Genomic DNA, 13,865 nt, shown 5'->3' on the forward strand with positions numbered 1-13,865 from the left:
TTCTGATCAGCACTAGGACCGCGTTCTGCCAGCCCCAGGACCTGAAGAGTTGGCAGGAGCTAAGGGAAGGGTCGCGTGCAGTGCCCACGGGTGCTCAGCCCCCGGGTGTTCTTTGCAGGAGGGAAATGTGGCAGCCCAAGAAGCTGGGACAGTTTCGGCAGGAGTGGAGCGGGCTGGTTAGCAGGCACAAGCCCAGCCAGGAGCAGGCGCCCGATGGCGCATGCAGTGCCTGAGCACGCTGCCGACGGCATGCACCGTCTCCCAGCCCCGCCGTGCAGGTCCAGGGTGAGCTGGTGTCAACAGGGTCCCACGGTCCCCGCCACAGAAACCCAGTGCTCGTGGGCTTTTCGGTTCCAGTCTGGCCATAGAGCCCTGAAGTGCCTCAAGCTACATGCAAATCGGAGCCCATGTGGCTGCCTCTGAATTTAGGAATGTCACAGGGACCGGGCTGCTGCAATCCTCAGCTCTTCAGCCTCAGAGGTGGCTCCATGAGAAGGCAGGAAAGTGTGCGATGAAAAAAAGCACACGTGGATTTTGCCTGTCAGGGATGGAGAAGGTACACCTGTAGAAACCTGAGTCCAAATGAACACAGCTGGTATCAGACCAGCTCCTCCTTCTCTTCCAGCAGAAACACCAGGACAAAATTCAAGTCCTCTCTTTTAGAAGCCAAGGAGAAGGTCCGATTTAGCTGGCTGAAGTATCTCATTTGTTGTGGCCCTAACAACAAAGCTGACCAGAATACTGCAGCAACCAGGACTAAGGATACCCTGAATTGCCAAATGAGAGCTGATAAGCCGTTTCGAATGCACGTTCCCAGGCTGGTGTCCAGCAAACGGGAGGTGGGGGGATGAGGCAGGCTGCCCGACCACCGTATTCACTGCTCCCATCCCGGAACCGGGATTTTTCAGGGCTTGTCCACCAGCATGGTACCTGCGTGGCAGATTGCCCCAAACTCCAGTCCCTGGCGATGCCTCAGGGCTCACAGCCAGGCAGACAAGTTGGCAGGGGATCAGCAAGAGAGTTTTGATGGATTCCCTCTTTCCTTACCCCCCCCCCAGCTCAGCCCACCGTGTGGTACTGGAGATTCAGCAAAATCAACATGTTCTTCTGGAACGTTTCTACTTTGACTGATCAGGAGAGTTTCTAACAGAAAAATGTTCCACTGGAAAATTTCTGACCAGCACTAATTAGCATTTTTTCTATTAGCTTTGTCCTGAAGGCACAGTAATTTATGCCTTGGCGAAATAAACAATCACTTAATGATCACAAAGAATTGGACACTCCCCAGGTTTGAGGCGTACTTGCTTACCCTAAACCAAAAAAGTCTTATTCCCTTTCCAAGCTTTACATACTTAACACAAGGAAAGAATGGCTGCCTGACTTTCTTGTGCTTTACCTGGATACAGGCCCAACTGCATTTTAATCACTTTGCTTTAAAAACAGGAGGAAATAGTGGATTTACACTTGCAGCGCACTAAGGTTCAAACGACACTGGAGACAAGCCATGTACGTGGAACGAGAGATGGACCACGCTCAGAGAGATTGCAAGATAGTCACAAAAAACAACAGGAAGACAAAAAATGACCTGGGTACCCTAGGAGTTCAGCTTTCCTTGCTGTTCCTCTGCCATATATCCTAAACTCCATTTCTCACTGAATCACGGGGTTATTTAGGCTGTGAGGGACCTCTGGAGGTCCAGCCCCTGCTCCAAGCTGGGCTGATGCCCACGTTAGCTCAGGTTGCTCGGAGCTGTGTCCAGCCTCCACAGCACGTGATGCTACATAAATGCACCTGAGCAGCACATCTGAACATGCTGAAGGCATCAGCTGCAGTCTGCCCCTCCATGCTTTCTCCCCAGCAAGCCTTCATTTCAGAGCCCTGTACGAGCCAAATGCAGGATAACAGATCCCTGGTGGCCTTTGGGAAACGGCTGCGGATGCCAGGCATATGGTGCAGCTTTTGTTACACAGCTACAGGGTCTCCCAGGAAAGCAGGCGGCTATATTTAAATCTCTCTTGTGAAATTTGCATTGATATTCATAAAAGACACTCTGGCACCTCTTTGGCGGCTTGAAACTGCAGCATGCAGCAGGGGAAAGCACCAGCAGCTCTGAAGACCGAGGACCCATTTTGTCCCAAGGCTACAGGCTGTGACAGGCACAGGATGGACAGCACGAGAGGCCAAGCAGAGCTGCCGATGTCCTGCATGTGTCCCACTGCCAAGGGTGGTCCTTCTCCTCCGTCCTGCTTGATTTTGGGAGGAGAAGACCAGGCAGCGGCACAAAGAGAAGAAACGAAGAATGGATGGGGAAAAGAGCTGCACCAAGTTATGCAGAAAGAAGCCTCTGAGTGAGGAATTTCTGGCTGCAAGAGAAGGCCACCTGTTAATGAAGTGTTGCCATCCACAGGTTCTCATCGGTTGCTCACACCTGCCGTTGTTTTCCACACTTCCTTCGTGGAAAGCAGGACATAAGCAATGAACGGAAGCAACAGCCTTGCTTTCCTTAGCCCACCTCGGTTAGGCCTAAGACTTCTTAGGAGCAAAACATGGAAGTCAAGAGGCCTGTGAAGCACAAATACGCTCATATGTTAGTGCCAAATCTTGTTTGGTTTTTATGCTGCTTTGTGGCAGCTTCATGTCCGTATCTGGACAACCTGGTAAAGCATAGAACCACATGAATAACACCAGGGAAGCAAAGAGTATTATTCAATATTTAAAATTAAGCAGGAATTCAAATGTTTTGCTGAATCGTATTCTTCTTTGTACCAGAGCATAGACCTCTCGACTCACCAAGCCTGTCTGACAGGCAAGAGCAGCACATATTCCTGTCCAAGCAGCCCCCTGGGATGAGCTTGGCCCCTGTTCTGGAAAGGCTGGAGAAACCCCAGGACAGATTTTCAGAACGGATTTTTCTCTTCCCATTGCCTGCCACCACCCAAACAACAGGCACCGATCATTTGGCTGGGGGCTGGAAACCGGAGGGTCCTCTTCCCACTTACTCCTCGCTTGCAAGGGATCCCTCTGCTGCCTGTTCCTGCTTCCACGGGCCTTCTGCTCGCCCTGGGGCGCAGGAGTGTGCGCCCGGGGCGGCTGCCTGTGTGCTGGGTGCTGGGTGGGTGCTAGGAGTCTCCCAGGACCCCCACCGATACACACACATCCCCTCCAGTTTCTGAAGGCTGACGGCAGGAGCCAAATATGCCATTTGAAGCATATTTGTATTTCTGGTTGAGCAATTTGTAACACAATAATGGAATAACGTAGTTTATCGTTAATTGTAGAAGTCGAGCTGGTGAGCCCTTAAAAAACTTCTATTCTGCCAAGTGTTCAACAGATGTTTAGGAAAAATCTCAGTCAAGGTCATTCGTGTGTGGGAATATACAAGGAATTTCCTTCTCCTGCAGTGCATCAAAAACACCAAGTCTGAGGATGACGTTTTCAACACAAGTGGCCCAAGTATGGACACCTACATTCAGCCTTAGGCATCAAAGTGCCTGAATACCTGTCTCACCAGTTTTCCTCTACCCGGGGAGCCCAGCCTGGAGCAATCTATCAGGTCCCTAAAACCTCCCTTACCCCTAGTTGCGATTATAACATAAAATACTAATGACATTACACTTAGTCTTGCCCTTTCACCAGAGCCCTTAACATTCCCATTGGCACAGCAGAGATAACAAAGGGCAGAGTTAAGGTTAATTATACGACCGCTTTCCTGACCTGTGACCCAGGGCTGCCCATGCCCATTTTTGCCCTTTATCGGCCCTTTCTCGAACAGAAGCCTAGGAAGTACGGAAGGTAGGAAGGAGAATGAGGAGCGTTTTATTCATAAATAAATCCGCAAAGAGCTTCCAAACTGCAGCTTCCACTCCTCAGTGTTTCAGGCATGTCCCACGGTGGCTACTGTAATATCAGAGGAATGCTTACTCCTGCTACTGCTGCTAATCTGGGAGCAGTCACGTGGCTCGGCTGCAAGCTCTCTCTCTCCAAAAATTTGACTCCTAACCTTCCCTTGCTACAGACATGATGTATATTGCCTTGACATGCTTCCAAGTAGCAAACATTCAAAACCCTGACCTATAAGCAAAAAAAGCAAAGGGAAAAAAAAAAAAAAAAAAAAAAAAGAAAGATATTTCTGAGAACAAAATTATGTGAGCCTGCAGGAAAGGGAGAAGAGAAATCCACCTTGGTCACTTCTGTCTGCCCTCACCTAGGAATGGCTTTGGAAAAAAAGATAGCAAAATGTTACTCTGGGGAGAAGGAAAAAAAGAAAAGGTGTTCTAAGGTGCAAATCAAAAAGAAAGAGAGCCAGCAGAAAAGACCATTATTTATTTATTTTCGCTCATTTATGTGTCAGATGAAGCTGAAAGCTGCCAGATAGCTTCTTTTCGACAGCTTGAAGTTACTGTTGTGAACAGATCCATGTATGGAAGCAAAAGCAGAAAAGCATAGATAAGCTGAGATCCAGCTATGCAAACCATCTTTAGAGACACTTAAAGGACAAGCACTCCAGCTCCTTTCTTTCTGGTAAATTTAGAGTCACTATCATATGAGCTTTTTTCCATTCTGCTTTACCCACAACTGCTGAGACTCGGCTGGGGTAAGTGAAAAGCAATTCAAGCATGTCTTGGGAACACCTAGGTATTTGGTTAGACTGACATCCTGAGAAAAGCCGTAAATCTGGGGTGATGGGATGACTCCAACAGCTGGATAGCGGTTAAGCTCTCCGAGTAGGGAACGTGACATATAACAGCTTTGCCACTGGAGGGACAGAAACTCTCCAAGTGCCTGAAAGGCAAGAAAAAAAATGTTGGAAAACATGCATTTGGTTTATCACTCATAGACTGGATTTACGGGCTGACTGGTGGTAGAGCTTCAGCGGACAGAGGGGCAGGAGGGATGGGTGGTGGTTGCCAGTGCCTGCGTCTTTTTGTGTTTCTATTTAGAAAAAATTCATAAAACCAGTCGAGGGCTTTTTCTTCTCCGGCCTGCCCTACTTTCGTTCTGAGCAACATGCCTCATTTGGGTTGAGCTGACTGGACATTAGGAAGAGCTTGTTGTAAGTGACTGTTGTTTTTCTTGGCACTTGACGGCAGTTTCTCAATGTTTCTCTGTAGATTTGAGGTTGATTACATCCTGTGCAAGGATTTTTGGTACAGTTTTAACTGCCATTACAGTGTTGTGAAAGTCGACCCCAGCAAAAACAGCTGTGTGCTATTGTGAATACTTTCAAAGCACTGAAGTAACAGCTCTCCTTCAAACCAGCACTGAAACCGTTAGCTCTGCGAACCGGGCACTGTAAAACAGCCGAGTACACTCTTGGCAGAAAGGCTTTCTCCACGGAAGTGTTTTGTCATAAAGAACACAGGAAAAGCTTTTAGTAGCCTTGGCTTAAATCTTGTTGGTTTGCAGTGGCACAGTTAAAGTGAGATTTCTCTTTAAATGCGTTTGGGTAACAGCTCGTGTGCTTTCAGGTGTTATAATATGATATTCATGCTCCCACTGCAAAGTGTTAGGTAAAGCTTTCTCGGTTTTCAGGTGGTTAATAACTGGAAAAAGTATTAGAGCAGGTGAAGTGAAATTTTACAGAAAGAACTGAAAATAATATTGGGAATATGACTGAAATGGTAGAAGATTCCCAGAGATATGAAGGATGATTGTAAAGGGAAATTACTAGACCACAAAAGTCAGAAACATTTCCATTCATGAACGAAAATGCTTTCCCTTGTCCTTACATAAGAACAACATAATGGAAGCATTCCCTTGTAACCCTATAGTGAAGCCCGCAGTGGAGGGGGCCCGCGCATACAGCCCTCATTTCCCCTTATTTAGCTAGCATTTCCATGGATATTCCCACCTTCCTTGTTTTTATACTCACTGAACTACAAATCTTCCCTTTGCCTGGTTTCCTCTCAAGTGCTGGAGAAAAAAATGCTGAAAATTAAACTGCAGCTGAAATTTGTCTGTGCCTTGCAAACCCTGGGTTTTTTTGAGAGGTGCCTTTTAAATACATATCACATGTCTAGCTAAGACAGAAATTAATCTGTAAGTAATTGGGGTCAATTGATAACATTGAGCCATTAACAAAGGAACCTTTTTGCTGTTACTGCTATGAAAGAACACTTCTGAATTTCACACTTATGCAGATTGCTTCTATGTAATGTTGGGTATGGTCCTGTTCTATAGGTTGCTGTGAGCCTGCTGACAGAGGAAGGCTTTTCCCCAGTTTTCCTCCCTTTTTTTTTTTCTTTTTCCCCGTCCCTTGTCCCTTTGAGGCTATGCGCTCCCCTTCCCCCAGAGACAAAGACCAGCTGATGTGCGTGGTCCCTGCGCAAGGTGTTACCCACAGTTGTGCTGAGCAGATTGGGACAAGGATGGCAGGATGGAGCTGGGTGAGCTGGGACCCGTTTAATTTGACCCTCCATAAAGGGCCTGAGGCAGTGGGCAAAGCCCTGGGGCCAGGAGCCATCACCCGGTCCTCAGCCCCAGAGCAGACTGTCCTTTCTGCCCCCTCCGTCCCTCCCCTTATCAGAAGCATTTTCAGGCAGGCTGCGTTATCACTGGTGTTTATCATTATCGTTGATGAAGATTGTTGTTGTTATTATTATTATTATACTAGCTATTATTAATATTTACTATTGATTAATCACAAGTATTGCTAGTGCTTGTTGGTCTCTTGTGCAAGGCTGATGGGATCTCCTTCGGACACCTTAGATGTTAATATAGTCATATAAAGCATCAGCAACAGTACCACTCACACCTTTTATAAGTGACCAGCCGTTACGAGCGCTGCAGTCCCGAGCCCCCGCCGCGAGGCCCTGCCACACGCCGCGGTGCTGGCGCACGGGGAGCAGGGGAAGGGGACTCTGCTCGGTCGCACGCCCAGCCAGCGGGGCTGCCCAGCCCAGAGGGCAGAGGGAGCCCAGCAGAGGCCACCGAGCTCAGCGCCCGTCCTCACCAACCGCAGGCAAGGGTACAGCCGCCCTCACGCTGGTGGCACCTGCGGCGAGCGGCAAAACGCTGTGTGTCTCCTGTGAGGAGCCGGAGCCACAGGACTGCTGGGCACGCTGGTGGCTTGTGTTCCTAAATCTTAGTGGTTTTCAAAAAAACAAACAAACAAAAAAACCCCCAAAAAACCCCGACACACTTTGTTTTCAGACATCAGGTCTGAAAAATTCTTCGCAGCAGACAACCGGTGGCTGAATTCAGACTTTCCTGTGAGAAGGCAAGCCGTGCTGGCGGTTTATAGTGCGCCCAAGAAGAGAGCAGCTTCAAAACAAATCACAGGGAGGAGAGCTACACCGCGAAGTCATGCAGCGGGGATTTTGCAAACTGTCTCTGGCCTGAAGTAAGGCCGCTGTGTACCCCCCTCCTTCAGACAGCTTCAGTATTTTTCTGGTGGCTCCTGAGGGATGGAGTTTGGACACTGTCTCTGTCTTTTCTCTAGTAAGACCGAAGTCTGGAGCAGCTTCTGGGGACAGGCTAACAGACTGACCCGCTGCCCTGGCCACACACATTTCATTGCCTGTGTTCCAGTGAGATGGGCTTTATGTGACAGCTCTGCCTGTTGCCAGTCTAGAAACCTGCAGACCCACTCCCCAAATCTGGTTTGCCCAAGGAACTGAGGCCTGAAGAATATGATGCTCCAAAAAAATCTGAAAATGGGTAGCTGTTGCCTTTGGGTTTCCTGCTCCCAAAACATCAGCTTCCTCGCCTTGCCTTTCCTCCTTCAGGGGGAGGGACAGTGACCTGCCTGGGGAGGGTCTCACCAGAGGACTCACAGGGACAGGCAGTTTTCCAGAAGGAAGGACAGTTTAGGAAAAGTCAGTGTTTGCAGGCTCGCTGCTCGCCACCTCCGGCGTAGCCGCACACTTACCTCCAGTATCTTCAGTGCACACGCGGCCACGAGCCTTCTGAACAGGAGTGGAACTTCAGATGGGAAGTGAAAAGAGCCTGTGTTCTAGAGGAACTGTGCTGCCACGTTTGTTTCACTGTGTTAAACCCTGGGCCATCCCACCTCCCAAACCTTTTCCTCTTTATGAAAGTTTTGTGCATAATAGCTGACCTCATAGCCCGGAGAGAGGGCTTAATAGCCCTGATGGCCTCGGGTGGTCTAAATCCAACTGTCATTTTTGGCCGCTTACAGGCATGAAGTACTCCTAAATTTCCATCCCATGATACCAGTCACCTTTAAAACCAAGCTAGAGTCTAGCTCGTACAGAACAGCTCAGGATGGCGGTAGGTTTGCGGGCACTCAGAACCTCGCTAGCGAACCAAACCATGCTGCTGCTGCTATGTGCCCTCGCGGGCCGAACCCCGGTGCTGAGGTTTGCAGACCAGGCGTTTGACCAGTGAGAAAGCCTCTTACAAATGCAGGGGAAAATAATCCAAATTCAGAGCTGCACGCCTTGGCCTGAACAGCTGGGGTGTAGAGGTGCCCCGGGTGTTTTCCCTAGTGGTCGGCAAGACGTTGCCAGCGGGCGCAGCGTGTTGGCTGTGCCTCCGGCAGGCCCCAGCCGCCAGCCTCCCCCTCAGACCCCCACGGCCCCACGCTGCCGTGGGGAGAGGCAACGCGTGGCGGTGTCTTCTGCCAGTCTGCAGGTAACGCAGGCAGGTTAGGAGCTGACATGCGTTCTGAAGTTGATCCTTTAAGAAACTTGGGATTATTCTGGCAACACACGGCGGGGGGAAACATAGCAACAATACAGTGAATCTGGAAGCCTTCAAAGCTCAGTTTATTCTTATGTAGGACTCTAACCGTCACTGTGATCTAATCATAAATGTATTCTTATTGCATGGGGTCACTGCAGGCCAAAGCTGAAGTTGTTTTGATTTCCATACTTCAACATATTTGGATTTCTTTTATATTTAATGCTGAACTTCCTCCTGAGTTTGGGATGTTTGTTTTTAGGATCTTTCCCAAATCCTTGGTATGCTGAACTCTGACGTTGTTAACATAAAATGCAGGTTTCGGTTTGCGATGTCTCTGGCTGAGCCTTTTCCAGAGACATGAGACGGAGAGGAGAGGACAGGGCACGCATTTCACTCTGCAAAACTCTGCATGGGGTTATTTATGCAGAAAGGTGGGCATAGTAGAAGGAAGATACAGAACCGGGATTCTAGAAAATGTCTGGATTTAGGTGAAGGTACAATGGAAAGACCTATGCTGTAGACCAGTCTGGGTTCCACTCAGCTTAACAATGACTAATGGCTTGTCTGCAAATAGCCAAAGAGGACAAACTCTCGGGAACTTCTGCCAAGGAGTGCTGTTCGGGTATAGATTTTCCCTTAGCAAGCTGGGAGATTCACTGCTTGGGTTGTTTTACTCCCCGTGGGGATATACTATATTGAACAGTGTGTAAAGCCTTTTTTCCTACTCTCAGTCTCCCAGCGCTTTCAAGCCCCTTATCCTGTGCAGGATGAGTTTCAGCAGTGGTTTTGTCCCTGGGCTGTCCCCCCGGTGACCCCACAGAGCGCGGCGTGCCCTGGAGGCTGCAGGCTAATCCTGCCCGACACCACCGCACACTGTGTCCTGCGCTTCCAGAGAGCTGTCCCTCCCTTCACTGGAACATCGAATTGGCTTTTCTTTCCCTGCAAAAGCAGGACACTAGAGGAAAATGTGAACATGGAAAAATAACAAAACATGAAAATGCAGAAACGTGCGCTGCAAAGCTGTTGCTGCCTTTCTATCCCCTCCCCCCACAAGGCTTCCCTGAGTCCCTGTTGGAGTTTTCTGCACATTAAATGTTCCCTTGCTGCTTTCTTCTCCATCTTAAGGTGTATCAGGCACCCTTCTGTTGCAACATGGCCAGAATGGGGCTGTGTCCTCCTCTTTGTCAGCTGAGTGGGTCCCTGTGGGCCACCTGGACAGCGACGTGCAAGGAGGCAAGTGGCACGCCGCCACCCCAGGCTCCCCGCACCCTCACCCGCGGGGAGATGGGCTGGGACCCTCTGACACAATCTACCTGAAGATGCTCCTTCAGGCAGGCAGGTCTCCCAGGCTACAGGGAGATCTCACCAAGATGCTGATTTGTGTCTGCAATGTTCAACAGGCATTAGGAAGCAAGGAACAGGACATGAGCTTAGTGGAGGTGATGGGGGGCTTCGCCCACAGGGGTTTGGGCAGGGCCTCAGTGTGTCTGAAGGGTCTGAAGGGCCCTGAAGCAGCCAAGGGGAGGTGTTGGTCCACCTGAAGCAGCAATGACTGCCCTCAGGCTTTCTGCAAGGGCCTAGGGCTTGATGGACCAGTCTTATCTCGTGCCCTACAACCTCCTCACCCTTCCAAATCAGCTTGCCCAGGTGCCTTTTTCCAACAGCAGCCACCACACACCAGGGTTTAGGCCTTAGTGTGGGAACAGGGAGCCCGTACCCCTGAACCAGCCCCCTCCCACGCCGACTCCCAGCATCAGCACCTGCCACATCCACACGCTGCAACAGGGAAGCAAAACCAAGGTGACTTCTACCTTCCCAGCACCTAACGCTCCGCTCATTGCTTTTGCTGCACTTTGGGAAACGTGACGTTAGAAATACCCCATGTTATCTTTCTGGCTTACAGAAAGGCTCCGAGCAGGGAATGCGGTCCGGCAATAAACATTTGGATTTGCTGCTAGCGTGTTGAGACTGCCAACACGTACACAGTAAAAGTAAACCCTTCCTGTGGCCACAGACCACAACATGCTAGTGATCTGTGTTATTATCCTGCTATTCGTTGAGTCGCTGTCACTGAGAAACACACATAGGCGAATAAGTTGCTAACAATAACACTGGATGTGAGCGATGTTTTTGGTTTACTCTGGTGTAACTTATTCCATATGGCCCTTTAAAGCATGTTAAATGTTAAGCCACTTTGGCCTGCCAACTCTTAGTTCAAGATGACCTCCTGAATTTAGCCTGCTTTTCAGAGAACAGCTATTTGAAGCAAGGCTCTGAAAGCATCTCTTGCCCAGGATAAATGCCCAGTTCAGAAGCAAGACAGATGTTCTGGGTTTCCTGGTCTTTAGCTGGATGAGTGGGTCTCCATTTTTATTGATTGTTCAGAATCGTGATGTTTACTGCTGCTCTGCTGCCTGCTGTGACACCTCTCAGATGTAAGCTGCATGTTATACCAGTGTTCTGGCACAAGCTAATATAGGTTTAACTTCTAGCATTTACTTCCCATGTGTGTCTTTCCAAGTTGTTGATGAGCCAAATCTTTGAGCAAACTTTTCTAGCAGGTTTTCCAGATCTTCTTGGTAGCGTTAATTCATGGGCGAAACACTGCAAAAAGAGAGATACGAAGCTGTGAAAGGTGTCTTCATTGCTCTTTCTGGCTACATTACTCAGAGGTTTAACGCGATGAGCTGCAGCACCACAGGGGTCCTTGTGTGATGCCCTTCACTGTGTTCCTGCCATGTCCCATACTGGGCCCAGTCCACAGCACAGCCTGGAAAACAAATGCCTTTAAAAGTTTCTCTCATCTTGAAATACTTTTTGTCACTGGGTATGGAGAATAGATGCTCTGAGAAGCAACTTTCTTGATAGCTAAGAGATTTGCCTTTTGGCTTGAGTTGATTTGATCTGAAGTGAATTGCTGAGAACAAGAGTAATGGATACTCAGGGCATTTTGGAGCCTTGCTGATAACCTCATCCTTCCCCTGAAGTGTGATGTATCTCCAGCTTAACCTAGACAAACGAGCTAATCTTGAAGGTTCTCTGCTGCGAGTGTGTATGAGGATCTCGATGATCCTGTGGAGGAGACCAGCATGTACAGAGCACGCACGCTTTGTTATTGGAGAAGAGACAACTGTACTGCCATTGAAAATCTGCTCAGTGGGCAGTCATTCACCTGTTCAGCTACCCATTGTTGGGTAAGATTCAGGACAAATCATGAGTATTTTAGAAAAATCGGTTAGTCCCTTTCTAGACACTTGAGAATCTCCATTATAAATCACCAAAGACCCGCCCGATGATCCATAATTCAGTGGCAGTGCTTGCATTTTTAGAGGCTGGGGCAAGCCCGTCTGGATGTGTGACTTGTTTTGCGTGTGCCTGGGAAATGCCTTAACGTGTCAAAATGCCTGAAGACGTACCTCCACGTTAATGCACTAGAAAACTTTTGGCCCTTGACCCTTAATTTCAATGTTCTTACCTCAAAAATAACCAAGCAGACTATTTTTAAGCATGCTTTGATGCACAAGGAATGCTACAAAACAGGACAAGTTTGTAAGCATTACAAGCTGTGCCACTATTCATGTTTTCTAGACATTTTCTGTCCCTGTTGATAAAAACATACCCAATTTTAACATTCTTCTCTTTGAAACAGACAGTCTGATTATCTTGAAACGTGCCTTGATGTGTGCAGCCTACGGAAAATTACAGAACAAGACAAGTTTGAAGACTCTAACCTTAATAAAGCTGATGTTTTGCCAGCAGAAACTCCCTGCCTTCATCCCGAGTCGTAACTTCATTTCTTGTCTTCGGAGTGGATTTTATTTGACGCATGTCCTTTCCTCTGTGGCTGCGAGTTGTGCAGAGGCTTCACTGCAGTTAGTCCCTTGCCCCAGAACCACGGGCAGGGAGGCACTGCTGTCATCGGGAGGTCTGCGGAATGTGGCAGGCATGCAGCTCGTCCCTCGTACGGTCCCGTGCTGGGCTGCAGCTAGTGGTCTCCCAGGGTGCCATCTCAGGCACTTAAAGGTCCCCTGTAGAGCCAGCCAGGAGAAGCAGGGGCTTGATAGGCAGCCAGGCTGCCAAGGAGGGGCAGGGCAGTGTGGCCAGGTGATGCCCTTCAGGGCTCTCCTCGCCAGTTGCAGAGACAGCTCTCCTTCATCCCAGAGCACCCCAGGGCCCTCCCCACCACGAAGGCAAGCCGGACACAAGAGAAGTGGAAACGGTGGGTTTATTATCCCACTTCAGACTGTCATAATTAGAGTACAGGGATGACCAACAGCCCCCCGTCGTGCATTACTTGCTTTATCTTATACTCTGGGTTTGCACCTTTTATTCTTCCCAGGTTCTGCTTCTTCAACAAGTCTCTCCCAGACAAGGCATCCACCTGTGTTTACTTTTCCCTCTCTGATCCCAAGTTTCCTGACTTTATACACTTATTTGGTACTCACGATATAGTTGCCTTGGTAATTTCTAGCTCAGTCAGCAATTAAGCTAGTACCCTGCTTTTGTTATATGCAACCTTTCTCTTTTCTACCAACTTTGATGCTGCTGTCTAGTTAGTGTAACTACTGGTCAGGGATGGCCAGCTGCATATACGTTACTCCCCTTCTTATGACCTGCAGGTTCTGATAGCTTCTCATAGCCTTACTCCATGTGGTATCCCACACAGCCATGAGTCAGGGTTAAGCAAAGTCACGTCATTCTTCTGTCTTTGCTGCGGGGAGAGCCCATGCACACCCCTGTGGCGGTGGCTCGCTGGTGTTGCAGTGCCGTGGGCAGCCCATCCCTCTGTGTGCCTCCAGTTCGCAGCGGAACAGGCTCCCAGCAGGGCGAGCGAACGGGCCGCCACGGCAGGGTCAGGGCTTCCAGCACAAGCCCTACTGTGCCGCCAGCCCCTGGGACCGTTTGGGCGAGCCTCAAGGCTCCTACGGCTGAGCGTGAAAAACTAATGGAAGAGGTTGCTGAGTGAGTTAAATGGCCATGGGCCTGGAACAAACCTTGACAGAACAACACCCAAGCGGGATATCTCATGGGTTTCAGAGCAACAAGCTCTCTGCCCCAGTGTCCCGCTGGCTGAAAGGCCCATCAGCCCAGCAAACCGGCTCCCAGCCTTTTCCCAGTCAGTCTTTTCCCAGGCTGTGTGAGCTTGGATAGCATGGCTGCCTTGATCTGCTCTCCCAGCGTGGCCTGGTTTCCAGTGCTTTCACCATTTTCCTACAACA

The sequence above is a fragment of the Falco naumanni genome, chromosome 6 (genome assembly GCF_017639655.2).
Source record: "Falco naumanni isolate bFalNau1 chromosome 6, bFalNau1.pat, whole genome shotgun sequence".
NCBI lineage: Eukaryota > Metazoa > Chordata > Aves > Falconiformes > Falconidae > Falco > Falco naumanni.